Source organism: Apis mellifera, linkage group LG4, assembly GCF_003254395.2.
Source record: "Apis mellifera strain DH4 linkage group LG4, Amel_HAv3.1, whole genome shotgun sequence".
NCBI lineage: Eukaryota > Metazoa > Arthropoda > Insecta > Hymenoptera > Apidae > Apis > Apis mellifera.
Window position 1 is genome coordinate 12883654 of NC_037641.1, and position 14131 is coordinate 12897784.

Consider the following 14131-nt stretch of genomic DNA (forward strand, 5'->3'; position numbering starts at 1 on the left):
GGAGAATCGAGGCTCGATAAAGCGATCGTACGTTGCGCGTACAATGGAATGTAAATTTTCGCGCAAACCTCGTCGCAGTAAATCCTCGAGAAAAATTTCCTCTCGTCCGGCCAGCAGGAAGTATCGAATTAACGCTTGATCTCGTTGCTGGAAGACGGTTTAACTTTTTAAACCAACGTTTCGAGCTGTACTTTTCTCTCTCTCTCTCGCTCGCTCGCTCGCGATTATTCTCACAGTGGCGCTTTAGTTTACGGCTTTTATTTGAATCGAGATAATTTATTCTTAGCTCGACTAATCTAAGAATCGTTTGATCTAATGAATGATCGTTTGATTCCAATGTCAAAACAACTTGTAAAAAATTGTCGAATAAGACGCTGAACGAGAACTTTCCATCCGTATATTTGGCAATCACGGATGAATATCTCGTTTCGGAAATATCCTTTCTGAGAATTCGACTCGTTCGATTCCGATCATTTTTTTCAAATATCGAAACGTCATATTTTCCAACGTAACCGTAGCGTGTGTCGTATCAACGAGCGTCTCTTCCTTTTAGAAACCGTGATTCAGCAGCGTGCAGCAGATTATCTTCTCAGATTAAGCCAAAAGAGGATCGCGAGTGTCGAGTGACGCCTAGGACGGATTTTTCCCCCGGACCAGCTTTATTTTACGCGAGTACAAGTGCAATGATAATTCTACGCCGAGCGAGAATTATTTTTCGAAAATTGTTGTTGAGCCAGCGCGAGGGATTTTTGGCGCGTTACTAAAGCCAGTTGTTCTCCGAACACGTTGGCACGCTAACCACCTTTGCGGTAACGCTATACCGAAGCCAAAGGATACCGGAACAAGTGGAGGAGGGATATCGAGCCGAAAGTTTCGGCCTAGGAGGATTTCGCGATCGATCTTTTTTCCTTTTTTTCTTCTTCTTCCTTTCGTTTCGTAAGAAAAGTTTTCACCGAGTTTACTGCTATTTACAACCGCTTATCGGAACTGCTCGGGAAACTTTACTCGGCTATCATCTTTAAACACATCCACGAGCACTTTCGCGTATATTTACATTTTTTTCTCCAAGAGGGGATAAAAACAGTCGTAAAGCAGTCGTCGAATTTCCTATTATTATTTAACCAGATATTTCTACGAATCGAGTAGGAGGATCGTAATAAAATTCCTTTCAAAAATTTTCCCTCGAATTTCCTCTCCCCTTTCGCTTTTTATTAAATCCTCCCGATCGGCGAGCAATTTATAAATAACGCGATTGGGGAAAGCGTTTGTCCTTGGATATCGTGCACGTATGTACGTACGTATATACCGACCGAGAACACCGAGAGGGAGAGGCTCTATACAAAGTTGATTGTCCGGCCTTGAATCTGTGGCCAGATGTGCTTACGAGTGCCACGCTCGGCCGCTCGAAGCGTGCATACGTGCGTACACGCGTGCAGCGCTCTCAGCGTAGTCCCACATTTGTCCCAAAAACCTGTTGTAAACCGGCGCCCGAAAAATCTCGATCGATTTTCGATCGATCGAGAGGCGAGATTTTTCAAGGACGTCGCGTGGAAAAAAAAAATATTTTTTCTTTTTCTATTGCTCGATCAATGAATCTTTTTTTTTTTTTCGCCCGAAAAATCTCGATCGATTTTCGATCGATCGAGGGACGAGATTTTTCAAGGACGTCGCGTGGGAAAAAAAAAATATTTTTTCTTTTTCTATTGCTCGATCAATGAATCTTTTTTTTTTTTTTTCGCCCGAAAAATCTCGATCGATTTTCGATCGATCGAGGGACGAGATTTTTCAAGGACGTCGCGTGGAAAAAAAAAATATTTTTTCTTTTTCTATTGCTCGATCAATGAATCTTTTTTTTTTTTTTTCGCAAGGCCTGTATATCTCCCCTAAAGTCTTCTTTCCCCCTCCTCCTCCGTTTCTCCGCTCTATAGGGATAAGCCATGGGGTTGGAATATTGCGGGGGTGGTGGAGAGAACCCCCATGAATCATCCGAATCGATACCGAAGGCCGACCCTTCCTTCCTTCCTTCCTTCTTCCTTCCTTCTTTCCTTCGCCCGCAAACGTTGGTAGTAATTCGCCTCGAATCAATTCTCTCGTCGCGGGGGGAAAAAAAAGAGATTGAGACACGTATGGGTGCGCACCCATACGTGTCCATCCACTCCTACCACTTTCTCTTTCAAAGGTGACGCTGTTTCGCGGAACGGGCACTGTGCGTCGCGCGGCGCGCACGGACGGATCGAGACTTCTCTTCCATGTAAACATGTTTACTTTACTTTACTTTTCTTTTCTATTCTTTGTTTTTCGATCGATGAGTAATCGATAAGGAAATTTCACGATTGGGAAATTAGTAATCGTCGAGCTATGTGAAAAGCGAAAGTTCGTTTAAACGATAAGATAAAACGTTTCAAGGTTACGTTATCGCTATTTACTGTACCAAGAATAATTAGAATTCCTTTGAAAGTGAAATTGTAAAAATAACCGTTGGAATTTTACGATCGAAAGAATTCGACGAATTTGTTTTTTTTTTTTTTTTTGGACTGTCGTTTATCGCTGCTGGATATAATCCCTTCTCCATTTTTTATTGCCCAGCACGAGAGAGATTTCGAGCAAGAAAACTTCTTTTAGCGAGAGGGTGGTCGAGCTTAGCTTCTCGAAACGAGCGGATAATTTTATTTTATTTTCGAGAAGGGAAAGCGGGCGCTTTCTTCCTCGGACGAATATAACATCGCGTTGAAAACGTTGTCTCGCTCTTCCCCCTCCCTCGTTCCCTTCCTCGCCAATTAGGCACTAGTCTTCGCGAGTCTACGTTCGATCGATATTCCAGACCGCTGTTTTACCGAGTTTCTTTTCCCTAGTAAAGGCTGCGCGTACGGATATTTAAGACGAATTAAATTACAAGTACAAATCGCGTTTTCCAGAATCTCGTATTATATCACATAGACTAATAGAATTGACAAAACGTATCGTTTCTCGTTCAATCTTATTGTAGAATCGTTTTTGACAATTTTCGATCGCGTTATAAACGAAACGCGTGCGACGACGATAATCTTTCGCATAGGGATTTCGAGTGCGGTTTAAATGGACACGCGGGCGTTCGTCCTTCGCGCACGAGGGTCATTCGGATCGATTACAGAGTGACATTTGGACTGAAACCTCTTTACCATTGAACGAACCGTATCTTTTTCGCGATAAATTTTTTTTTCTTCTTTTTTTTCTTTTTATCGATGAAATTATCATAACGAATGCACGCACGCATGCACGCACGCAAGAAAGCAAGCGTCGGCCGGCGTCAGCCGGATCCCGGAATTAATTGGCGGCGACAAAAGAGGAGAGTTATGCCTCTCCCTAAATGTTCCTCGTACACGCGACTTCCCACCCCTTCAGCGTAATTGTCGTGACTGTCGCACGGATATTTCGTCACCTTTATTATTATACTCCTTTATTACACTCCTATAATTGGAGGAGACGCCTTCCTTAAGAAAATTTTCAGAAATTTAAATATCTTTATATATAATAATTTTCTTCTCGATCTCGTGTATTTCAATATTAATTAACTGAAAATTTTAATTGTACGCTCACCTTCTCGTCTTACGTCACAATGGACGTATCTATTTGAATTCATTGCTACTGTACGTTCCGTTTTATCTGTTTCGACATGGAAGCATTACTTGGCGCGTAAACTATTGGAACTAAAAAACTTTAATTGGCACGCACTCTGAAATCGAGCTTCGTCTCGTCCCAATGGGCATCTATCCATAACTCATTATTCGTAAAGAAATTTCGAATGTTAATTATATCAATTGTTTCACATCCAACAGAAAATCTCGTCTCTTTCAGCTCGTTCGAAAAGAAAAATTTTCCCTTTCTCTCTGCGATTCTACGTTCGAAGGTCGATCGCGTACACGTGCGAGGAAGGAGATATCGATGGTCGGTTCGCAAAGTGCAGCCGTGAAAATAATTTCGGGCGCCAGCCGTCCACAGTTCCGACGGATGCGAGGGATTCGTTCAAACCTTTATTCGGAAGTCGAGGTTTAAAACGTATTAAAATGTCAGGTCGGTCTCTCTCTCTCTCTCTCTCTCTCTCGATCCGTGCGTTTAAGGTCGCCGGAACCGGCGTCCAATAATATAATATTTAGCGGCCGTTGGTCGCTTTGAAGTCGAGCAACGCTCGTTCCGTAATAATTCGTGACCCGATTCAATGGAACGATTCTGGATCGTCGTTCGTGATTGGGATGTGAGTAATTACGCCGTTGATTTCCTTTCTGACCGAACGAGCAGAACGAACCCGGTCTTCCAGTCTTCTCCGTCCTTCGCTCGTGCGATCGAAAGGGAAATTTTGCGGTCATTTTTCTTCCACGCACGGCCTCCGTGGCTCGCCGTGACACGAGTGAATACTCGCGATTGGAACGGCTGGGCCGGAAAAAACACCGCCTCCGTCGTTCCTTCCTTATTACTCCTCCACGAAAATTATATATATACATATGTCGACGATCCTGTCTAGTTAACTCTCTAGAAGATGAAATGGAACTAAATGTTCGATTCCTCGAGTATTAATAACCGAGAGGTGGATTGAAATTGGCCGAAAGACTTTCTAAATCTAATACGGAGGTTGTTGGCATCGGATCAGAGACGGGTGGCCTTGCGCCCGATCGCATTTTCGTCGAATTACGATATTCCATCTGGGCGTTGACCTTCCCGATCGAGATGGGCGGCCGATTCATTCAAAAAGCAATGCTCTCTCGCGCCATTTGGCATCGTCATACACATTGTCGCCACGGTCTTCGTTAATCGGCGCCTCGAAATAGCAACCGCTCGACTCGACTCATTTCAATTGTTTTCTTTTTTTTTTCTTTCTCGACTTAATACAAAACTTCGACTCGGTTAATCTTCCTTCCTCGCTCGATCCTTCCGGTTCGAAATCGAGACGAAATCGAAACGGAATGTTCGACAGACGATCCGATTTTCAGCTATGCGACGCGACATTCTTCTCCGACCCGGTGTACGCACGCTCGCGCAAACGAGTTGTCGTAGTCGGCGACTAAGGTGGAGCTTCCGTTTCCGGCAATGAACGTGCCGTATACGAGAATCGACGCCGTCTATTACACGCTATATTCGTATACGCGCCGTGTCCTCCCCCCCTCCCTTCCCCCTACATCGAAGGGGAGGGATCCCCTTTCGCATTCCTTCGCTTTTTACATCTTCGATTAAACAAAAAAATAGAGATTAAACGAAGAAAATATTTTTATCCTTTTTTATTTATTTCAATAATATTCAATATTTATATATTTAATCGTAGAAGGAGGGAGGGAGGGGGATGGTTGACGAAGGCCCATTTCTTTCCGTTTCGATGATCGCGCGGCACAACACTTTCGCACAAAGAGGTTATTAATAAATCGTTTCGTACGCGATCTTGCGAGATCGATCCTTCGTGGTCGCGTTATCATGGAAATCGCCTCTCTCTCTCTCTCTTATATATATATATATACGTGTGTACCGTTGTCGAGTCTCCTTAGAAGAGAGCCGGTTTTCATTTCCTGTCGTTGCGAAAGAATAGCTAACCCCTGTCGATACCTCCCCCCTCCTGCTACTTTTCGACGTACTCTAGATGCCGCTTGTTATTTTATATATATATATATATATATTTCTGGAGCTGAAACGTCGGTGTGTAATAGCTCCATCTCCTCGACAAACAGGCATGCTTTAAATAAAGTGGATCGAGAGAGAGAGAGAGAAAGGGAAGGAATAAAAATTTTAAAGAAACGATGATCAAAGAAATGAGAGAAATATGATAATCGAATTATTATCGAATTTATTATTGTAAGGAGAGCAAAAGATAAATTTTAATTATTATATGTGTATATATATATATATATTAGTAAATTTGTGGGGTATATTTTGGATTGTAGACACGAAAACGATGGAAAAAGTTTATACATATACGTCTATTAAGGGCATATTAATTAATTAACGTTTTAAGTTTGTATTGGATAGAATGAGACGGCGAAAGAGCGAGAACGCTCAGCTGGGTGCGCGCCAGTATCGTATTGCAATGTCGACGGAGCCCCCTCCGTGAAAATAAATATATTGATTTTTTTTTTTTCGTGTATTATTGATTATTTCAAATAAATTTTAGTGTAATTTAATATAATTTGTATTTTAAATTTCAGAATATTAATATATACACGTATGTACATATTGTGGAATTTGCATAATTTGCAAAATTTTTTTTTAAACGATATAAAAATATTTTATAATTACACCGTATTTATATACATTGTGTATTATATTGAAATTTCAGAATATTAATATATACACCAATTTATTTAAATTCATAGGTAAATTATTTTTATTGGTACGAATATGTTATTTGGATACATAGATGAATTGTTGTATGACATTATTTATCCTGCTTATTTATCCATAGAAATAAATCAAAACACACTCATAAGATTTCAGATTAGAAAGATTGATTTTATTATGCATAAACTTGTGCTTATCTTCACATGTAATGAGAAAGTCATTAATGATACTTGAATCAATTTGAAATTCATTGAAGCATATTTCACATAAATTCAATAATTTCAATATAATGCCGCCATCTTATATCCACTAAAAGAAAAATAAGCATTTTTTTTTATTCACATTAATTTCTTTGAATAAAATTATTTCGATTATTATTTGTTATTATGTAATTCAATTTTATAGGAAAATTATTTGATTAAAATTTTATTTTAAAGAAATATTCAAACATGTATTGTTTCGTTGAATTCTGAACCGATTCCGCGACGCGACAATGTGTTACTGAAATAGCGTTGCCAACAATTGAACGCTGGGCGTTAGAAAAGGAGGCTTGAAACGCTTGATAGAAAAGATGAGATAGTAATATTCAATATCGAATGTTATATGCTTGTACATTTTAAATATAAGAATACGAAAACCTAGGTCAATAATCTTTCCTGTTATAATATATGCTAATATAGCGTTGCTTTGCTCTTCAATTCAATTCAGAAAAAGTGTGAAAATTAATAAATTCGTAATATTCATTCAAGCATATATTAAAAAAGAATGTGTATGCATATGGATATGTGGTGACATTGATTCATATCATTAATAAGTGGGATGAAGATAAATATTTGTCGGTTGATTCGATAATTTAATAATCTGAAATTCAAATTGATTCGAGTAACGATTTCGAACTTTCTTTCTACGTGCGAAAGTAATTAAAAAAGCAATTGTGCATATATAAAAAACACATTCGAAATCTTATAGAAGTGTGTTTTTATTTGCTTCTATGGATTTCGATAAAATACAACGATTCGTTTATGATTTTAAAATATTGCGAAATTTGCATAATTTGCAAAATTTTTTTTTAAATGATATAAAAATATTTCATAATTACACCATATTTATATACATTGTACATTATCTCATATTGAAATTCATTTGAAATAATCAATTGTGTATAAAAAAATATCAATATATTTATCTTCATTGAGGGGCTCCACACAAGCGACGTTGCAATACGATACTGGCGCGCACACACAGCTGAGCGTTCTCGCTCTTTCGCCGTCTCGCTCTATCCAATACAAACTTAAAATGTTTATTACTCGTTAATTAATTAAGCTTATCGGACATACGTGTGTATGAACTTTTTTCGTCGTTTTGATGTCTACAATCTATTCTCCAAAATGTGTCCCTCATGATTATTTACACTTTGCATATATATACATATATACATATATATATATATATATATGTACTGATATTTTGCGCACCGTCAGATTGCGCCCCTAACAGGAATCAGTATCCAGGAAACTTGTGTGCACTGCTAAAATCGATTTCCATTAATTCGAGGAAAGCCATTATATTCTATGCCCGAATCTCTCTCTCTCTCTCTCTCTCCGCCGTTCCGTTTTGTTATTCGACCCGCCTTTCGACCATCTTCCGCGCGATTATTACCTCGTCCAATGCGCGGCGCGATCGCTTTTACCCATTAAGTAGCGGCAACAAGGAGAGCAACGCTCTCCGTTCGAATTGGCATCACGGTTACGAGTAATTCGTAGCGTTACGGTTTCGTCGTTTCGAGTGAGTAACCCCGCACGGTTAGAGCCAACTACTCTTCCCGTTCTTTAGCACGCGTTCCACCATTATCCTCCGTTGGAATTTCGAGGCGCGGAATCATTCGGTCGGAAACTACGATTCTACCGTTTTCTGCCGCGTTGAAATCGAATTACTCGAAACAAAAAAAAAAAAAAAAAAAAAAAAAATACGTTGTTATTATTGATCAACAAATGAAACGTTTGGATCGAGAATATTCGAGAATATTCGATTCGATCGTCGACGAGGATGAGGAGAAATTTCTTTTTTTTTTTTTTTTTCGGGAAACGAGGTGCAAGGATCGAAACGTATTATCCGATATAGCGATAAAACTCGATGCTGGATCGATTGATCGATGGTCGAATGTTGGTGGCAGAGTATCGATTACGAATGGGAAACGATTCGAAGATTATACACGGTGCAGCAGCATTTTACGAGGAAAAAATATTGTTTGCAATCGAACGCTCCTATTGTACGATATCGGGCCGGGATTAACGTTGGCAGTTCGCGTGGTCGGTGGTAGTTCGAGGAGATCGATAAATATCCGTATGATTTCCAAGTTCGCCAGACGGTATGGGTGGCCGCGTGATTCGGAAATCGATGCGACGGCGGCGACATAGCGGCGTAGTCTGGACGCAGGAATTTTACGTGTACCTACTACCACTCCTCGTGGAAAAGCAATGCGGCGCGACGCATCGAAGTCTCTGAAGAACGAGAGAGAGAGAGTTGAACGTTTGGCTGGCCGGTGTCTAGTCTTATCTAACTCTCGCGAGTGTTGTCCGGCAATGGTGTCGATATTATCGAGCATTATAATACCTACAATCCCGCTTTTCGCGTTAGTCATCACGATGGAAGGCGAAAGGCGGCTTCTTCGTAATACAGTCGACGTGTAGCAGCCGGCAGGTATATACGCGTATTTTGTTTCGCTCGAATGATCACACACCGTGTAAGTTGTCGAAACACCGAACGATTTCTACCTAGAATGCGTTGCAATCTCTCTTTCTCTCTTCCTCTCTCTTTTTGCCTCTAGTTAATTCTTTCAACCAGTATTTTAACGGACTTGAATAACCGGAAAAGAAAGACGCGATAATAAGGAAATTACGTTGCAAGGCAAAACGTAGTCGCGCGCGTATAAATTCATAATTTTGAATTTTGGCGAATCGATTTTTCACGAAACGTGTTACGGTAGGTCGTTAATCGCGCCAAACCATTTAATAAAATTTCGTTCGTTTGAACGAATCATGTGCGAACGTTGGCGCGAAGAAATATCGAGGAATCGGAATCGAGTCGAATCGAGGATAGGCGAATTTTCCAAAGGGGGGTTGGAAAAAGGAAAAAAAATCTTGACCCTGAAAACGAGTACACTTGGATCGCGTGGCTTCGAGGTAGGGAGCTGTTCGTGACAGGACCCCGCCCTGGAGTCGAACCCCCATACCCTAATGGTGTTGGCGAGCTGGAAGCAGGGCTGCCACCATCCGAATCGAGTCCCGGGGTGCCGGGCTCAGCCGGTACGATCCTGCCTCCCGTCTATCCCGGAGCTCATTCTTTCTCTGACCGTCGAGCAGCGCGGAGTGCGGTAAAACGAAACGGCGCTCGAGAGTGAACGTACACGGCACGTAACCGCAAAGTATAGAGGACGCGAGCGCAACGGACTTCGCGTTCGCGCGAGTCGCAAGTCGATCGTCGAGGGAAGAAAAGAAAAAAAAAAAAGAGAAAAAAACGAGAAAAAAAGCATCGTTACGAGGAGGTGTTTGTTCGCCGAATTTTGCCAGTTTGTGCGCGTTGGTCGGGCCCTCCCCACGCTCGACTTCCTCGGGACAAAGAGAGAGGAGGTATATACGAACGCAACCGAAACTCTGTTCGGTGGGAACAAAGGAACGGCCGTTTCGAGTCGGATCGTTGCCGAGAGATCGGAGCAGAGAGAGGAAACGCGAAGCGATCGATCGGTGGCTGTTGTACGTACATTCGGGGGGGCCTCGCGATTATCGTCCCTTTGCTTGCCGATTTCTCGTGTCTCGGGGATGAATCGTATCTAATTTTCATCGTGTTTTTCCAAATGTGAAAACGGATGTTGTTATGCCGATAATATACGCGTAAATATTTTCCGGTGATTTGCAAGTTGAAGAAGTGATATATATATATATCCATAAGAAGAACGTAAATGAAAAAGGAAAAAAATAAAAATAAGGGGAGGAAACTCGACGGAGAAGGAAAAGGGATAGATGAGATTTATGGAAATGGGAGAGTGCAAGAGAGTGAAATAGCAAGAACGAGTGAGTAAGGGAGTGAGTGTACGGGAGAGAGATAGAGCGGAAGGAAGGAAGGAAGGAAGAAAGGAAGGAAGGAAGGAAGAAAGAAAGAAAGAAAGGAAAGAGATTGAACGCGCGCGGTTGAGAGTGAGAGAAAAGTAGAGAGTGTGTGTGAGAGAGCGAGCGAGCGAGCGAGCGAGCGAGCGAGCGAGCGAGCGAGAGAGAGAAAGAGAGAGAGAGAGAACGAGAGGGCAATACGTTGGTGACAGAAAGACGGTCGAACGGACAGACGGACGCCACTTCCCCTCCGCTTCTCTCGCCAGTCGGTCGCGCGTTACCGAGCCAAGTGGATGAGTTCGCGAACGCGCTCCCGCTAAAAGCTGCCTGTGCTTGGCCGTAGGCGAATTTGGTGTTTCGTTTCTTCTTTCTTCTACCGAGCAAATAATTCTCGCGTGTCTCTGCCATCGTTGTCGCTTCATCACTCGTACTCTTGTGTCTGTCTAGACGCCACGCATCGTGCTACACGCCCGCTACCGTCACTGCCGCTGCCGCCGCCACCGCGCCACCTTCTTTCGGAATAATATATCCAGTGTGTATTTTGTGTGGAGCAGCGACGAGAGACACTCCTCTACAGGAAAATTTTAACTTCGTCGTGCCATTTACGACGCCCTCAACTGTCGAGGTAAGTGGTATCCGATAATCGTTTCTAGATTCCATCGTTTTCTCGTTATTCGGTTATTCGCCGGTTGTGCGCGCGCCTTCTTCCTTATCTCGTTTTCGTATTTACGTGTGTTCGCGGCGCCGGTCTTCGATTCGCTTGTTCGTTCCATTCCCCTTTTGTTTTTTTTTTTCTTTCTTCTTTACAGACACACGGCTACGCGTTTACTTTGTTCGCGTACGTTGTTCGAATCGGCCATTTTTCTTTCCCGTTTTCGTGTCAAAAAGTCGCGTGGCGGAAATCGTTCGCGTCGAATGAGATTTCGAGTGTATACCCCCGCGCCATTTTGAAAATGGGCAGCATCAATCGATATAGCCGAGTACACCGTACGGACCCGGCTTTCGATTCCAGCCGTTCGAACCGAAACCGTTTCGTTTCGAGTTCTCCGTGAATCCACACGTGCAACGACGTGTTTTTCTTCGTCGAAGAGAAGTATCTCGATGATCGGGATACGCGTGCGTTCAGTGATCTGTACGAAAAGTCACGGTCATATTTGCAATCGTACAATCGTTAGGAGCAGCGGCCGGTTACGCCATCTTGATTTCTTCTCCCACCACCTAGCCGGTATTAACCCCCGAACGATCGACCATACGCACGATTTCAAGACAACCAGTGACCTTTCCTTCTGGCTACGACCCACCGGTATCTCGCAATCGGTCAGACCTCGTGGTATTCCTCGTTTCATCCGTTACGTTGCTGAAATGCTTTTTAATCTCTGTGATTGAAAAGTGTTGCGATTGAAAGGTGCAATGGGAAGGAATCCGTGGAGAAGAAATTTTTACTTTTCTCTCGAAAAACTATCGTTCCTCGCGGAAATCGACGGGACGAGATAAATCGCAGGCTCCGTTCTCGCGATAGATACAGCATTTACTGTTACCATGGCAAAAAAAGAGAGGAGAGGGATATAGAAAGGAGATACGTTCTTGACGAGAAGCCGGGTGCCTTAAACAGAGGCGACGTGTCTGTCTCTCTCTCTCTCTCTTTCTCTTTCCCTCTCTTCTTCCCTCTCTCCGCCGATTTTGCATAGCAGGCCTCTACCTGCCATGCATTTAAAACGCAGTCAAGGCTTCCACGGAAGCGATTGTTGTCGGTCGGGGAATGGCAGCCGATGGAGAAAGGTATACGAGAAAATGTTGTCGGCCCGACTAGGTAGGCCAGTTCGTCCATGCGCGTTAACCTGTTGTTTCCCTTCGAACTTTATCCCTCTTCTACGCGAATCTTTTCACGAGTTTCGCGTACCTTGTCTGTGCGAGAGACAGCTTGCAGGTTTCGCGCAGATTTTTCTCTCCTCTCCGTCATGTGTCGGACAGTGTTGTTCGGTCGTGGAACGCAGGTGCGTTGGCATATAATGTTCGCGATTTTTCCGCTCCTCTCCGACACGGATTGCGTCGTTTCGACTTTTTCCCTTGTTGCGTTGCAATCGACGGCCAACCAGTTTCAGCAGTGTGGCGAGTCCACGCCATCCACGCGATAACGGGTCGTTAACTTGCCCACATCTGCCTTTCTCTCGTTTACAAGAACGAAGAAAAGAGCCGTTCCGACTGCTTAGGCAGACGTGCTTTTGAAACGGCTCGCGACTCGACCGGTTTTTCGCCAAAAAACTCTCTCTCTCTCTCTCCCTCGCGTCTTTTTCCTTTGTCTTTCTCCTTCGAGAAGATCGGTCAATGGTTCGAAAACTCTCTCTCCCTCCCCCCTCCTCCCGTTCTAGATTCTCTTACGTTGCCTGCCTCCCCCCTCCTCTCCTCTCCATCGTTTCGTGTGTTTATACGAGTGTTTTTTCGACTCGGGAGTTCCAGGGAGTTGGCGGGCAAAATCCGCTCTGTGTTTACACAGAGCGAAGGGCGAACACGCGGTGCGCGCGACTCGGCCAAAAATAGACGCACATATTACTCCGGATATAGGTGTATTTTTAAGCCCACTTGATCCCTGCCTCCTTCGTATCCTGTGTATCCTGCCCTGCCCCACCTTTCCCACCCCGCCTCCCTCTCTCCCCCTCCACCCCCTCCCCAAGCTTTCCTCTCTTGCCCTTTACTACGACAACGTTTTCATCGGTCCCCGTACGCGCGCACGTGCGCCGTGCCGGATCCGTTCACGCATGCGGGACACGCGCCTGAATATACGGGCCGGCGGGCGACGCTCGCTTCATTCTCTCCAGCCACGCTCGTAATTCTCAATTTCAAGAGAACAACCGAGGGCAGAGCCGAGCAGATGTCGTTTTTTTTCTTCGGCCATTCGATTATTCGCCATATTCCCCGCGCGTCACGAGTATCACGCGTGTTAATCCTGCGAAAATAATGGACGATCGATGGACGGTGTACACAAGTAATAGGGTGATGTGCGGCGCGTATACGACGAGGCCTGTTTCGAGCCCGTTAGTTCGTGAGAATCGGCGACAGGGTGCTCTCGTACCGTGCCGCGATGCGACCAGGGAAAAGTATTTCTCTCTCTCTCTTTCTATCTCTCCTTTTCTTTCCTCGTCCTTCCCGAGTGGGATACAGTTTAACCGCTAATGATTCAACGCGAATATGCAACACGGCTGGACGCGCGTGTATTTATTCGCGTCGATCCAGTGTCACGTTCGACCGTGTTCTTACATCGTACATTCATAGAACTCGTTTCTCCGTAATAAACGTGCTAATCTTTCGGATCCCGATTCGTGTCCTTCGTTCAATCCGGATATTATCGGTGTACGATATATATATTCCGAATCGAAGCTCGGCTTTTATTTTATCTTGAAGGATTCGTGAAAGTGCGTTTAATCGGTGATTAACCGTTAAACGTTCGCGATACGGACGACGTTCCCTGAGTCATCGAGCAAATACGTCGAAAATTTCGTGTTATCTTTTTCTCGAGAATTCGGTATTTTTCAGCCGTTCGATCTCGAGCGTCGTTTTAAGTAATCTCATCGCCCGGATCTCAACCGGAAAATCGCATAATCGTCGCGTGTGTGTGTATTATATCGCCGGAATTTAATTTCTCATACGTGTACGTCATACGTGGTGATCTTGACGTGACATCGTCGTTCAAGCCTTAACAGTCTTCGACGGCAGTGACCTCTGAATGCCCTTAT

The 14131-nt window shown here is 43.6% G+C and overlaps 1 protein-coding gene and 1 non-coding gene across 2 annotated transcripts in view; both read left to right on the plus strand.

Moving 5' to 3' along the window:
* The first annotated feature begins 9636 nt into the window (after positions 1 to 9636).
* Positions 9637 to 14131, plus strand: part of LOC113218723 (fibrous sheath CABYR-binding protein-like) — a 33726-nt gene continuing 29231 nt past the window's right edge. The window contains exons 1-2 of the mRNA XM_026440160.1: positions 9637 to 9926; positions 10848 to 11025. The gene's annotated coding sequence lies outside the window, so the exon portion shown is untranslated. The remainder of the gene's footprint in view (positions 9927 to 10847; positions 11026 to 14131) is intronic.
* Positions 10660 to 10725, plus strand: Mir3727 (microRNA 3727). Its single transcript, NR_039514.1, has one exon. It is a non-coding gene; the product is annotated as a microRNA 3727 (primary transcript).